General features: G+C 41.4%; 1 long non-coding RNA gene across 1 annotated transcript; it reads right to left on the bottom strand.

The window, feature by feature from the left end:
* Nucleotides 1–2,279: 2,279 nt before the first annotated feature.
* On the bottom strand, nt 2,280–4,998 carry LOC148116596 (uncharacterized). The gene is made up of 2 exons (XR_015731157.1): nt 4,957–4,998; nt 2,280–4,313 (listed from the first exon to the last, which is right to left on the bottom strand). It is a non-coding gene; the product is annotated as an uncharacterized LOC148116596 (long non-coding RNA).
* Between the last annotated feature and the right edge of the window lie 8,998 nt (nt 4,999–13,996).

Raw genomic sequence — 13,996 nt, 5'->3', positions numbered from 1 at the left:
CTAGATCGGGACTCCTTACGCACGGTCACTCAAGCAGTCGTCACTTCTCGTCTGGACTATTGTAACACTCTCTACATGGGGCTCCCTTTGGGGTGCACCTGGAGGCTCCAACTGGTGCAAAATGCGGCCGCGCGGGGATTATGGGAGCGACGGGGCGCTCCCACATGACACCTCTCCTGCACGAGCTGCATTGGCTTCCGGTGGACTTTCAGGTGTGCTTCAAGGTGCTGGTGACCACCTTTAAAGCGCTCCATGGCTTAGGGCCGGGGTACTTATGCGACCGCCTTCTGTCACCAATTGCCTCCCACCAGCCAGTTCGCTCCCACAGAGAGGGCCTCTTCAGGGTGCCGTCAGCCAGACAATGTTGGCTGGTGACCCCCAGGGGGAGAGCCTTCTCTGTGGTGGCACCTACCCTCTGGAACGATCTACCCCCAGAGATACGAGTGATCCCAGACCTCCAGACTTTTCGTCGGGCCCTAAAAACTTACTTTTTTCAGCTAGCCGGGCTGGCCTGATTCCATGTTGGTTTTAACGTTTGATACTGATTTTTAATTGATATGTTTTAAATTATGGGCCAAATTTCATTTAATTAGTTTTAATAATTATTTTAACTTTTGTGTACAAATGTTTTTATTTTGGCTGTTCATCGCCCTGAGTCCGAAAGGAGAAGGGCGGTATACAAATTTAATAAATAAAATAAATAAATAAATAAAATGAATCCAGGGAAAATTGTTATTGGGATCATTAGTCCTAGAAAACAGAGCTGATAGTTAAAGTTCCAAAAAGGAGCATTCCCAAAAAGTACTCCCCCCCAAGAGGGTGGAAATGTTGGTGCATTTTATACACCAAATACAGCCATTTTTGGCCTCCCAAAACCCTGCCCTGCACATCCCGTTTTTCCAAAAACAGGCCCATTTCCCCCAAAACAGGCCTGTTTTTCACAAAAACAGGTTGTGCAGAGGGTTTGGGAGGCCTGCAGAGTGCTCCTGGGGAATGGGGAGGGCAAAAACCAGACGCGCGGAGGCCAAAAACTATTTTTTTCTTGTTTTCCTCTTTGAAATCTTGGTGTGTCTTATGCTCCAGTGCATCTTATAGTCTGAAACATACGGTATATGTGAAGTGGTTCTAGATCTCTTTCTGGTTAGGCAACAATATATATTATATATTTATATATGTATTTATTTAGAGGAGAAAAATGAACTTTAAATGCTGGTACATTAGCTTGTAATCTCCCTTCTTTGACGATTGGCCCATTTTTTTTTCCTCTAGAGCTCTTTAAGACCAGTGAGCCAAGTAGAAAGAGAATCAAACGAGACCAAATCTGGAAGTCTGTATTATTCATTGCTAAAGTAATCCACCTGACAATGTTTCAGTGTTCTATATTTTATAGCTTTTGTTGTCCTAGTTATAACGATATTATATTCATGCAATCTTAGGGCATCTTAGGGTAATAATTGCAGAATGTAATATTAGGATGTTGGATACTGATGGTAAAAATTCATGGATGACAGTCGTTACAATGGTTTTTCCAAGGTCCTCTCTATTACCCGCTACACCAGCAAGGATCTAAAGCAAAAATCTTTAATGTTTGTCAAATAAAAGATTTCTTAGCACTTGCCTACATCTGGGTATACGTGGCTTTAGACATTAAATGACAACCAGAACAACAACAATACTGTGTTTGATTTAGCTCACAACAATAAGCAAACTGAGCCATGGTGGCGCAGTAGTTAGAATCAGTGGTGGGTTGCTCCCGGTTCAGTCCGGTTCTATAGAACCGGTAATAAAACCAGCGGGAGGCTCCGCCCACCCAGTCCGACGTCATCATTGGTGACTTGCACATGCTCAGAAGCTCCTGCACATGCACAGAAGAGCGTGTGCATGATCCCACTGCGAACTGGTAGTAAAGGTAAGTGGAACCCACCCCTGGTTAGAATGCAGGCTAATTCTGCCCACAGTCTGGAGTTTGATCCTGACAGTGCTGAAGGTTGACTCAGCCTTCCATTATTCTGAGGTTGGTAAAATGAGGACCCAGATTATTGGGGGCAATATGCTGACATTTGTAAACTGCTTAGACCAGTGGTTCTCAATCTGTGGAATTTTAGTTTTAGAAATGGTCCTGGATTTTTTTTTAAAATGGACAATTTCAGGAACTCAGAAAATTTCTGATGTCAGTTGTAGGTACATGTAGGAGGGAAGTGAAAAAAAATTAAATCCAAACACAAAAAAGGCACAAGGTGACATGATTCCAGCAGGTTCATGGGGCGATGAAGGCAATCTTTTTCTTTCTTTCTTTCTTTCTTTCTTTCTTTCTTTCTTTCTTTCTTTCTTTCTTTCTTTCTTTCTTTCTTTCTTTATTCCTTCCTTCCTTCCTTCCTTCTTTCCTTCCTTCCTTCCTTCCTTCCTTCCTCTCTCTCTCTCTCCCTCCCTCCTAATTCCCCCACCCCCTCCTCCTCACTCACTCTCTGCCTCCTCTCCACATCCTAACTTTCACTGTCACCCTCAACTTGTCCTCACCTGAATCTTAACTCTCTCACTCTCATCCTTACTCTTACCTTAAACCTAACTTTAATCTGCTCCATCCTGTCTGGCCACAATTAAGGTCCTCCACAAGAAGATTGGGTAGGGTGGAGCAGACTGTTCTGAACCAAGTCAGTCTGGCAAGGCGGAGGTTAAGTAGCATCCATTTATTGCTCACTTATCACAGCATCAAACAACCCATCATTGGTGCCAGTGAAGCTCTGCCCCAGCCCTCAGTTTTCCCTCAGTCTGAATTCCTTAGTTCCACGATGTAAGTCCTAGCCAACCCACAAGGCAAAGAGGAAAGTAACAATACATACAAGTCAGGGGTGGGTTCTACTTACCTTTACTACCGGTTCGCAACGGGGCCCGGTGCACACTCTCGCTTCTGCATGCGCAGAAGCATTTTAATGATGTCAGGGTCAGTGGGCGGAGCCTCCCGCAGGTTTTACTACTGGTTCTATAGAACCAGTGCGAACCAGGGGCAACACACCACTGATACAAATACTAAATCCGCAAGATGGGAGGCAGCTGTTTCTCATCAGAGGTGGTCTGGGGCCTGCTCTGCAGGTGGCTCTCCATCTGGTCAGCCATTCCCCCCACTCACCAGACACTTTGGGACTGCCTCGTCCTCAGCCCCTGAATTCTCCACTTGTTCGGAGGGGACCTTGCCCTCCCCTTCCAACAGTCCTGGTCCCAATTCCTCCTCCTCCTCCTCCTCTGAACCGGGATTCAACGAAGCCATGAGAAGGTTTCCCAGAGTTCAGGAGCCCTATTGAAGACCAACTTGCCTCTTGGAAATGAGTACAATCTATCAAGCTGTCATGCCTGCATTGGAGCCTGAATCTGTGGAGGAAGATGAGCCAGAACTGGAACCGATGGAAATTGAGGGGGTGGCCGTAGGCTTCAGAGAAATGTGGGAAGGAGCAGGCCGAGTCAGGCCAGGGCCCTTCAGGATTGGGATGGCTTGTAGGCAGGAATGGGGGCAGGATGACCAAGAGAGGTTAAGCAGTGAACATGAGAGACAGAGCTCAGGCAATGACCAAGGACCACCCCTTCTGATCCTCGAGCACGGAGAGTAGACAGAAGGTGGGAACAGCGCAGGCTGACCCAACAACTCGAGAGGAGAGCACCCCGCCCCTCTTCACAAGGCATACCTGGGGACTGAGACTTAAGGAAATGCTGTGGGGAGGGGCATTTGTCGGGAACAAACACTGAATTCATGGAGTGTTGTGTGCCATTGCCAACGTTTGAAGTTTCCTGAACTTCTTGCTTTTTTTCTTGCTTCCTGGATTAATTGCCTTGTTCCTTTGCTTCCTGGACTCATTGACTTATTCCCTTGCCCTGCTGGATTTCTTGTTTTACAGCCATGGTGCTTACAGCGTTGTGCTGGACTACTTGCAGCCAGAGGCTGTTGGAGGTATGTGTGTGTTTGTGATATCACTTTGCTCTGGGACTTGTCAGAAATGTGGGAGTGTTTGGGGGAAAGTTGGAGCAATAAAGGGGCAGTTTGAACTATCAGTTGAATGTGTTGTCTCTGTGCCATGCCCCGGGTCATCACACAAGCCTTTGATCATCAAGGTTGACTCGGCTGATTTGGCTGGCTAGGCAGGAGTCTCCTCCCTCTCCTCCATCTCCATTTTCATCCCTCCCAAAGCTGTGGAAGAGAATGACCATCCCAGATAGGAGTATAGCAATCTTCTGTCAAGGGTCAAGAGTGTACCATAGCTGTGCTCCCTTTCTTAGAATCTCCAGACCAACTGATCTCTTGGAAGGCATCTTCACTCTGAAAACTGACAGTAGCTGACAGTTTAACTTGCATGGATGAAGTCATAAAGCCATTAGAATTCCAAATCTGATGAAAATCCATCTTTCTCCCTCCCCCTCCCCTTCCAATTCCTCTCCTTCTCCCTCCCTTTCCCACTCTTCCAGCACACTACCCACCTTGTCTTCCCCCTCTCCCCTCTCCCCTCTTCTCTCCCTTTTATTGCCCCTTCCCCTTACTTCCCTCCTAATTGCAGTCCCCTACTCTCGATTCCCTCCTCTACCACATACTCAACCCTCTTCCCATTCATCCCTCTCCCTTCCCTCTTCCTTCCTTCTTCTCTTCTCTCCTCTTCTCTCCTCCATCCTCTCTTCTCTTTTCTTTCCCCATACCTCTCCTTTCTTAACTTAACCTTTCCATTTCCCTGTCCCTCTCCCCTCTCCTTCCCTCTCCATGTACCCACAGTCCATTTCCATTACCCTCTCTATCTCCATTCTCATCCTCTCCCTCCAAATCCTGCTTCTGCTTTCTCTCCACCTCCCCTCTCTATCTCCCTTACTCACACTTTGTGTCCCCTCCCTAATCCCAACCCTCAGCCTCATCCTAAACTAAACCGCACTCTAAACCTAAACGGTCCTCACCCTAAATCTAACTCTAATCCTAACCCTCACCTTCATCCTCATTTACTTCTCTGATAGTTGCCTACAAATAGAGAGGAGGTTTCTCAGAATCCAGGAGCCCTATTGAAGACCAACTGACCTCTTGGAAGGCATCTTCACTCTGATAACTGATAGTAACTGACTGTTTAGCCTGTAGGGATGAAGTCATAAAGCCATTAGAATTCCCAAGGAGACAACAGGCCTCTCTTGGCAACCTATCAAAGGTCACCTGTTCAACCTTTTCTACACACAATGCCAAGCAAATGTCCCTAGCAAATTACCAAACCAATCACTAAAGCTGCACATTTCTCTTTTTTTTTTTCACAGAAGTCATAGCTCTTTGAATATAGATTGCCAGTTTTATACACAATTCTACTAAGCCAGTTCACTGAGAAAAACTCATGGAGGCTGATGCTGCATTTTTACAAGAAATCCTCCAAGGACATGGTGGATAGAAATGGGGACTATTTCTACAGGGATAAGAATAAGGAATTGATAATAGTTAAAAAGAGTTTTAAGTTGGTATTTGTGGGGGGAAAAGGAAAGATGGCTAATCATGCTAATATACTGTATAATGGTGCTTTAGTTTCTCTTCTATGTATGATACAGAATACAGTGATTATAGAGATGCAGTGATTCTGTCCTTCGGGAAAAATTGTTTTAATATTTATATCCTATCATAAATGTAAACCATTTCATTTCAGTAGCAAACAGCTACTGAGTATAATAAAAAATTGTTCAGTCAAGATGAAAGAGGAAACTATATTTTTGAGTTCGTTTTTGTTAGAAATATTGTATAGAGCATTATTGATTATTATTCTAAATACATCACATTTCTACTTGCTGGCAAGATATTAATTTTATTTCTGTCTATATCGTATATAATTCACTAACTCATGTATTTATAACCATATTTTTTGTTTGTTCATTCAGCCTATAAGATGGACCTGCCCTACTGCCAAACATGAAAAAAAAAAACCCACATTATTGTAGCTGTACCAAAGGTGCTTTTCAGAAGGCATCTGGACTTTCTTGGTTTCTTTCCTTGAAAATGTTTCACTTCTCATCCAAGAAGCTTTTTTTTAGTTCAGAACCTTCTTGGGTGAGAAGCGAAACATTCTCAAGGGAGAAAAACAAGAAAGTCCAGTTGCCTTTTGAAAACTTGGAATAAATTATGTCTGGTATGCTATTGAATATTTGTTTCTCTTACTATGGGCATCTTTAATTTGCTTGTTTGTTTGTGTTTTGTTTTTAATTTGTGGAATAGCAATAGCACTTAGACTTATATCCCACTTCACAGTGCTTTACAGCCCTCTCTAAGCGGTTTACAGAGTCAGCCTATTGCCCCCAACAATCTGGGTACTCATTTTACTCATCTCAGAAGGATGGAAGGCTGAGTCAACCTTGAGCCTGGGGAGATTAGAACTGCCAAATTGCAGGCAGGCAGCAGGCAGCAGAAGTAGCCTGCAGTACTGCATTCTAACCACTGCGCCACCACTGCTCTTTCATCCTGCTCTTTCACTGCGGGATGCTCAGAGTTGCTATGATTTGGTGAGCATACATATCTACATTATAAATGAAGGATAAATAGATATGTAAGATGCCACCTTTGGATGTGGTACAGGAAGAAATGAGAGGTAAGGATTCTGCCTAACTGTGAGTGAGGAGAGAAGGGCAATTAAACTGTACACGTGCGGTTTTGTTCCCCCGAAGAAATGAATGTAAAATGAATTGGCAACCCAGGGTAATTTATTAGGATCATCAGAATATGGCTACATGTTTTATCTTAATAAGATCTTAATCTTAATTAAGATTAATACTGTGAAGAAAAGATGGTTATAATTACTATGAAAACAAACCAGATTTTAAATCAGCTTTACTAGTTTGCATTACAATGTATGATGATAGTTGTTATTATTATTTATACCATTCCAGGGGTTGTGTTTATACTATGTTATTATGGTTACAAGCTATGGCTAACCATTTGCTCTATGCAAATATGGAAATAACATGCAAACCATATGATACATAAAACATATTATGTGCAGTTTCCCTATGGGTTTTCTTTATTCCACGGTGGTCTAATCTGGATCAAGATTGGTATATATGGAACTGGCAAGCTTAATTCTTCTTTAGAGTCTTCTTTTTGTATTGTAATTCCATTTAAATTAGGCATTATTTTTCAAATATTTACCAGTCCTTTTTCAAGGATAGCCCCAAGCAAAACATTGAAATAACATCCCAGGAGAAACAATGGTGCAAACATATCTATGCTGTAATCAGGATAGGTCTATAGAATCAGTAGAAGTAGAGCTTGCTTGGAAGAAGTCTTTATTTTACTCTTGATGCATGTATTCTAAAATCCTTTTGGTCAGGCGGCAAGAAACATTGTTTAAGGAAACGTTACGCTGTCTTATATTTGCAACAGAACAATGCAAAAATCATCTCAAGGAACCACGCTCTCGACCACAATAGATGCAGTGAAGGGTCTCTTGAAGATGATGTTAACAAGTGAAGCTTTGAAGTTAAACTAGGAAATAGGGACCAGCAAAAATGGATTAAGATTGGCAAAATAAATTTGAAATATTGAGTGGTGGCGCAGTGGTTAGAATGCAGTACTGCAGGCTACTTCTGCTGACTACTGGTTGCCAGTTCAATTCTCACCAGGCTCAAGGTAGACGCAGCCTTCCATCCTTCCGAGGTGGGTAAAATGAGGACCCAGATTGTTGGGGAAAATATGCTGACTCTGTAAACCACTTAGAGAGGGCTGTAAAAGCACTACGAAGCGGTATATAAGTCTAAGTGCTATTGACTCTGACTTAATAGTTTCATAGTGCTAACAGTAGTTTCCTTGTACAAAACATGAGGGCAGCCTTCCTCAAACTTTTTACCCTGGAAGAATCCTTAAAATCATTTTCAGGTATGGGGAAAGCACTGCATAAATATTATTATATCTACAACTAGAGTTACACAGCACACAAAACTTTTCTTTTTAATGATCTCTTGTGGAATCCCTAGCAAAGTGGCATATGAGTTTGCTGCATGTAAAAATTCTAACATCATGAGCGCTAGCATTATTCAGTTCAAAGAATACCTTTTTCACAAGAACCCCTCTTGGAACCCCTTGGAACCTCGCGTGGAACCCCATTTGACAAAGGTAGCTTTCCATAGAACAGATCATCTTATAAATCACTGAGCAAAATACAATGCTCTCTATCTAAAAGTGGATTGCAAAGAAAAATCCAATATCCCAAAAGGAACCGAGGAATATACTTGCTACAAGACAGCATATTTTTTAAAAACAGTGTTCCAATAAAAAAAAAAAATTCATGAACAAAATCTGTATGATTTCTAAGAGTTGACAATGACTTGATGGCAATCAAAAGTTAGGGATGAACTTTTTAGTATTATACCGTAATACCATTACACCATTTTTGTCAGGTTCTTGCTGTTCTTGGAGCTAGGTTGTTTCATTACCAGACTATGTAATGTCATCAGTGGAAAGGAGAGGGGAATAAAGGTACCAGATAGGAAGTCATCAAGGAGGAAGTCATTGCTGTCCAGGATCATATTATCATATGTGGTGGACATGTCAGGGAAGCTAAAAACTATTGGATTTAACTTAAGACTTGGTTGGAGGAAATGATACATCAACGTATCGAATTTAAACCAGAGCTGTTCCTACTGGGTATCCTACCTGAAAAAATTAGTAAGGGAAAAGTTTATCTGATAATACATGTAATAACAGCTGCAAGGATTGTCTATGCACAAAATTGGAAAGCAGAGAAAGTACCTTTGAAAGAAAAAGTAATAAAAAAATCTTAGATTGTGCAGAAATGAATAGATTAACTATGATGATTAAAGATAGAGAAGACTCAGAATATTTTAAAATATGGAATGATTTTTATTATTGGCTGGAGAAGAGATATAAATGATTAATTATATAAGTATGTAAAAATATGTGATGAGTTGAATATTATGTTAGTGATGAATTGATATAGTGGACTGGATAAGGATCAAGATAGAAGTAATGACAACTATACAGAAAAAGAAAGAACTTTGGAAGATAACACAGAGATGTCACAGGGAAGAGAAAACTGATGTATTAAATGTTTGTCAAAAAATAAAAAACTTTTTTTTTTAAAAAAAGGAGGAAGTCATTGCCCCATTAAGGCTAGTAGGGCAAGCTCTTACATATAGACAGTCCAAAACTCTACTCTCCTTCACACTGGTGATGTCACCTAGCATGGTAATGAAACTTTTGCAAGGAAACATCCAAATTCAGAGAGCCCCAAGAATCTAAACAAAAACTTTGCTTGTTTATAATGATAATATTCAAGTAGTTCAATGTATGAGGAAATTTAAATTAATAAATTTAGTGCTATAAACTCATTTAACACCCTCTCCCTTCAGCTAATATCTGAATGATTCTCAAAGGAGCATTCATTCACATTGAAAAATGAGAGAGGTGGGAGAGATCTAAAACAGGGAAAAAACAGAGCTAGTAATATTAGCAATTTACAATCCCTTTGTTTTCCCGTTGTCTGTTTCTTTATGAAGTCAAAAAAAGCACTAAGGACTTGAAAGTAAATGGAATTCATTTTGTTACCCTGAGACAGAGGTGGGTTTCAGCAGGTTCTGACCAGTTCTGAAGAACCAGTAGTGGAAATTTTGAGTAGTTCAGAGAACTGGTAAATACCACCTCTGACTGGCCCTGACCCCATCTATTCTCTGCCTCCTGAGTCCCAGCTGATCGGGAGGAAATGGTGATTTTGCAGTAACCTTCCCCTCAGTGATGTGTTGCCCCTGGTTCGCGCTGGTTCTATAGAACCGGTAGTAAAACTGGCAAGAGGCTCCGCCTACTGACCCTGACGTCATGAAAATGCTTCTGTGCATGCTCGTGGCCCTGTTGCAAACCGGTAGTAAAGGTAAGTAGAACCCACCCCTGCTTCCCCTGGAGTGGGGAAGGAATGGAGATTTTACAGTATCCTTCCTCTGGAGTGGGGTGGGAATGGAGATTTTACAGTACCCTTCACCTGCCACACCCACCAAGCCATGCCCACCAAGCCACACCATGCCCACCAAGCCACGCCCACAGAACCTGTAGTAAAAAAATTTGAATCCCACCACTGCCCTGAGATGAATCTTTAGTCTCTCTCCCTTCCTTTCTAATATTTGTGTGTGTGTGTGTGTGTGTATACAACAATGGATAAAAATATATTTCTTAAATCTATTTTAGTAGCTTCATCTTTACGTTCATGGAACTTTTAGTAGCTGTAAGCCAACTTAAAAAAAGATTGGTTCAAAGCTTAACTGAGTGATATGCAAAGGCAAGGACTGAAATACACAAAGAGTGAAGGATGCTAGACCTTTGCCCACTGCATCAAGAAAATGAAGAAAAGGGGGAGGGGAGAAATTTCTGGGTTACCACAATGTCCTTCTCCAAAACGATGGGTAACCAGCCTATTAGTGTTGGTGCAGGGAAGATAGCTTTTGTGATATCTTACCAAACACACATTCACTGGTGCACTAAAAGATCAATCCTGTTACCTAAGATATCAAATTTAATTACAAACTCACTAAAAAGTACAGTCTGGCCTCTAACCTTCACTTCTCAAAAGGATAAAGGGGGTATTTTACACCATGTGTGTCATTTAATCAAAATTGATATTCTTTAACAAACCCTTAACCTCCGGCATGCTGGAGCCTCTGGAGGCCGAGGGACATGTCACAGATCCAACTTGGGGTGCCACATCCTTTGATTAAGAGGATAAAGATCCCTTTTTCTCGATCAGAGCCACAAATTGTGGAGATGCTCCTTTTTGATTTGTCAGCATAAATCCCATCAAGAGGTTCAAGCCAAAGAGAGGCCAGGAACCAGCCTTTGGGAGCTAATATCTAAGTACCCCTTGACTTTAATGATCCGGTTGCCTTCTGATATTCCACAGGCAAGTTTTCCTAGACAATCTGGATGTAAACTGGCATAAGGCTTGCTTGAATGTGGCTTGTTTCTTAAAGGGGGAGGGAGTGTCTAAATGCACTTATTCTACAAATCCCAGATCAGACCTCCCCACCCCTTTCCCCCCTCTTTGGACTTTATTATTATTTTTTTTTTCAAAGAGACACTGCTTCAAGTGAGTGCCTTCTCCCTCTCATAGATTTCTGGTTCAAGAGGTTTCACTGATTTTGCTTTCATGCTACTTTAGGCAGCAATTTGAGAAGGTTCTGCTCTCTATAATAAAAATGCTACACATGGTCATTAGATTTTTTTTTTAAAATGTTGCAGTGTAGTTTCGCAATGTTGTTCGGGGCACGTGCCATCCAGCCAGACTTTTGACTATGCTATTTTATTCCCCTCCTCCTTAGTTTCCCATTCCCTCCCAATGGATAACGAGTATTTCTATGGAAAGCAAATATGCCCTGGCATAATCCTTTGTCTGCTGTCTCCCGATGAATAGAACAGAACAGAATAGAATTCTTTATTGGCCAAGTGTGATTGGACACACAAAGAATTTATCTTTGGTGCATATGCTCCCAGTGTACATACAAAGAAAAGATACATTCGTCAAGAATCATAAGGTACAACACTTAATGATAGTCATAGGGTACAAATAAGCAATCAGGAAACAATCAATATCAATATAAATAGTAAGGATACAAGCAACAAAGTTACAGTCATACAGTCATAAATGGAAGGAGATGGATGATGGGAATGATGAGAAGATTAATAGTAGTGCAGATTAGTGAATAGTTTGACAGTGTTGAGGGAATTATTTGTTTAGCAGAGTGATGGCATTCAGGAAAAAAATGTTCTTGTGTCTAGTTGTTCTGGTGTGCAGTGCTCTATAGCATCGTTTTGAGGGTAGGAGTTGAAACAGTTTATGTCCAGGATGTGACATCCAGGATGTAAATATTTTCACAGCCCTCTTTTTGACTCGTACAGTATACAGGTCCTCAATGGAAGGCAGGTTGGTAGCAATTGTTTTTTCTGCAGTTCTAATTATCCTCTGAAGTTTGTGTCTGTTTTGTTGGGTTGCAAATGACCTTGCCTTCAACTCATTCTCCAGCCCATGAGATTAGCAGAACTTCTACGCTGGCCTTAAGGAATATTTTCTCCTGCATTCTAAGCCTGTCCAAGGACAGCTTCAAAGTATGCAGAATCTTTTAAGCTTTGTCACTAATGGCATCCATAACAAGCTGGGACAAGGGCAAAATGACATCATGTCAGGCATGATAACGTCGTAATACAGCTATAAAATCAAATCAAAAAATATGTATTTCTGTCTTTGACCAGCCTTTACGGTAGAAAAAAAAAACATTTTAATACAACTATTTGTTATCATGGGAAAAAAAAGAAGTCGATGAGACGATGAAATGACGTATCTAATTAAACGTTCTGCACAATTGTATGACTTAGCTACCTGGTATGTGAGTGGCATCCCTTAACAAGTAATGCACATGAAATTTATCAGTATGAGCCTCCAATTTAGAAATGATTGGGATGATGAGAGCAAGTCTTGGGCCATCATAAAAAGGATACCAATATGAGGATATGAACAAGAGTTTGTACCACCCTGGATCCACAAAGGCAATGTCTCTGTAAATAAAAAAAAAAATCTGTAAATAAAAAAAATCCCATGAAATCTTTCTTCCAGTGGTGCTGATTGGAGAACATCAATGCAATAGCAATAGGATTAAGACTTATATATTACTCCATAGTGCTTATAGCACTCTCTGTGCAGCTTACAATGTAGAAGCATTATTTGCATATTTCCTCCAACAAACGGCATCCTCATTTTACCAACCTCAGAAGCATGGAAGGATGGATCAACCTTGAGCCAGGAGTGAAATCCAGCAGGTTCTGAAGAACCGGTAGTGGAAATTTTGAGTAGTTTGGAGAACCAGCAAATCTCTGACCAGCACCAGAGTAAAATGGGAATGGGGATTTTGCAGTATTCTTCCCCTGGAGTGGGGTAGAAATGGAGATTTTGCAGGATCCTTCCCCTGGAGTGGGGTAGGAATGGAGATTTTGCAGTATCCTTCCCGTGTCATGTCCACCAAGCCACACCACGCCCACCAAGACACACCACGCCCACCAAATCACACCCACAGAACCGGTAGTAAAAAAAAATTGGATTTCACCACTGCCTTGTGCCCATCAGGATGGAACTCCAGGCTGTTTGAGAGTTTGCCTGCAATACAATTGCGCCGCCAGGACTCCCAAATCAGTTTCCAAAAAAGATCTATCTATGTTTGCTTAAGGTTAGATTGCTTCTACTCCACAGTAGAAGGCTGGCAGCTATCTAACATTTGGCAATAGAATTCATGAGCGCTGGTGATACCATATCATTTTGTCATCAAAGTTTCTTTTTATTTTATTTAATTAATCAGTCAAATTTATATGGCCGCCAATCTCACGAGAGGTGACTCTAAATAATAAATTGAAACACACACACATTAACATGTATTTAAAAATATAAAAATCAACATTGAAAATAAAAATTAATTAAGATAAAAAGAGATACAGAACCCAATGACAGAATGAGTCCATCCAATCTCAATAGTGGAGCCATCTAAATAATAACACTAAGCAATAGCACTTAGACTTATATGCTGCTTCACAGTGCTTTACAGCCCTCTCTAAGCAGTTTACAGTGTCAGCATATTGCCCCCAACATCTGCGTCCTCAATAAGTATCAGGTTCCCTGGGATCTCTGATGGCACATTCAAATCTCGAGGGACTTCTAGAACATCAAAAGGCATGCAACTAACCTAATGCCTAGTAGGAGAGAATGCTCCATAAGGTGGATGCTCTGGCAGAAAAGGCCCACTGCCTGAGATCTGCCAAATGTTGGTCCCTGGCAGATGTATCTGCAGCAAGCCCTCTCTTCCAGATCTAATGGACTAGGCTAATATAATCAAGGAGAAGTAGTCCTTCAGGTAACCCAATCCCATAAAGGGCTTTAAAGGGTAAAACCAGCTCCTTGAATTGGATCTGAAAGCAAATTGACAACCAATGCAGTTCACAGAGCAGAAGTACAATAAGCGCTAT

Source organism: Pantherophis guttatus, chromosome 1, assembly GCF_059756535.1.
Source record: "Pantherophis guttatus breed Tessera chromosome 1, ASM5975653v1, whole genome shotgun sequence".
Lineage (NCBI taxonomy): Eukaryota > Metazoa > Chordata > Lepidosauria > Squamata > Colubridae > Pantherophis > Pantherophis guttatus.
The sequence above is the reverse complement of the archived record's forward strand: the minus strand, read 5'-3'. Positions and strand labels throughout refer to the sequence as shown.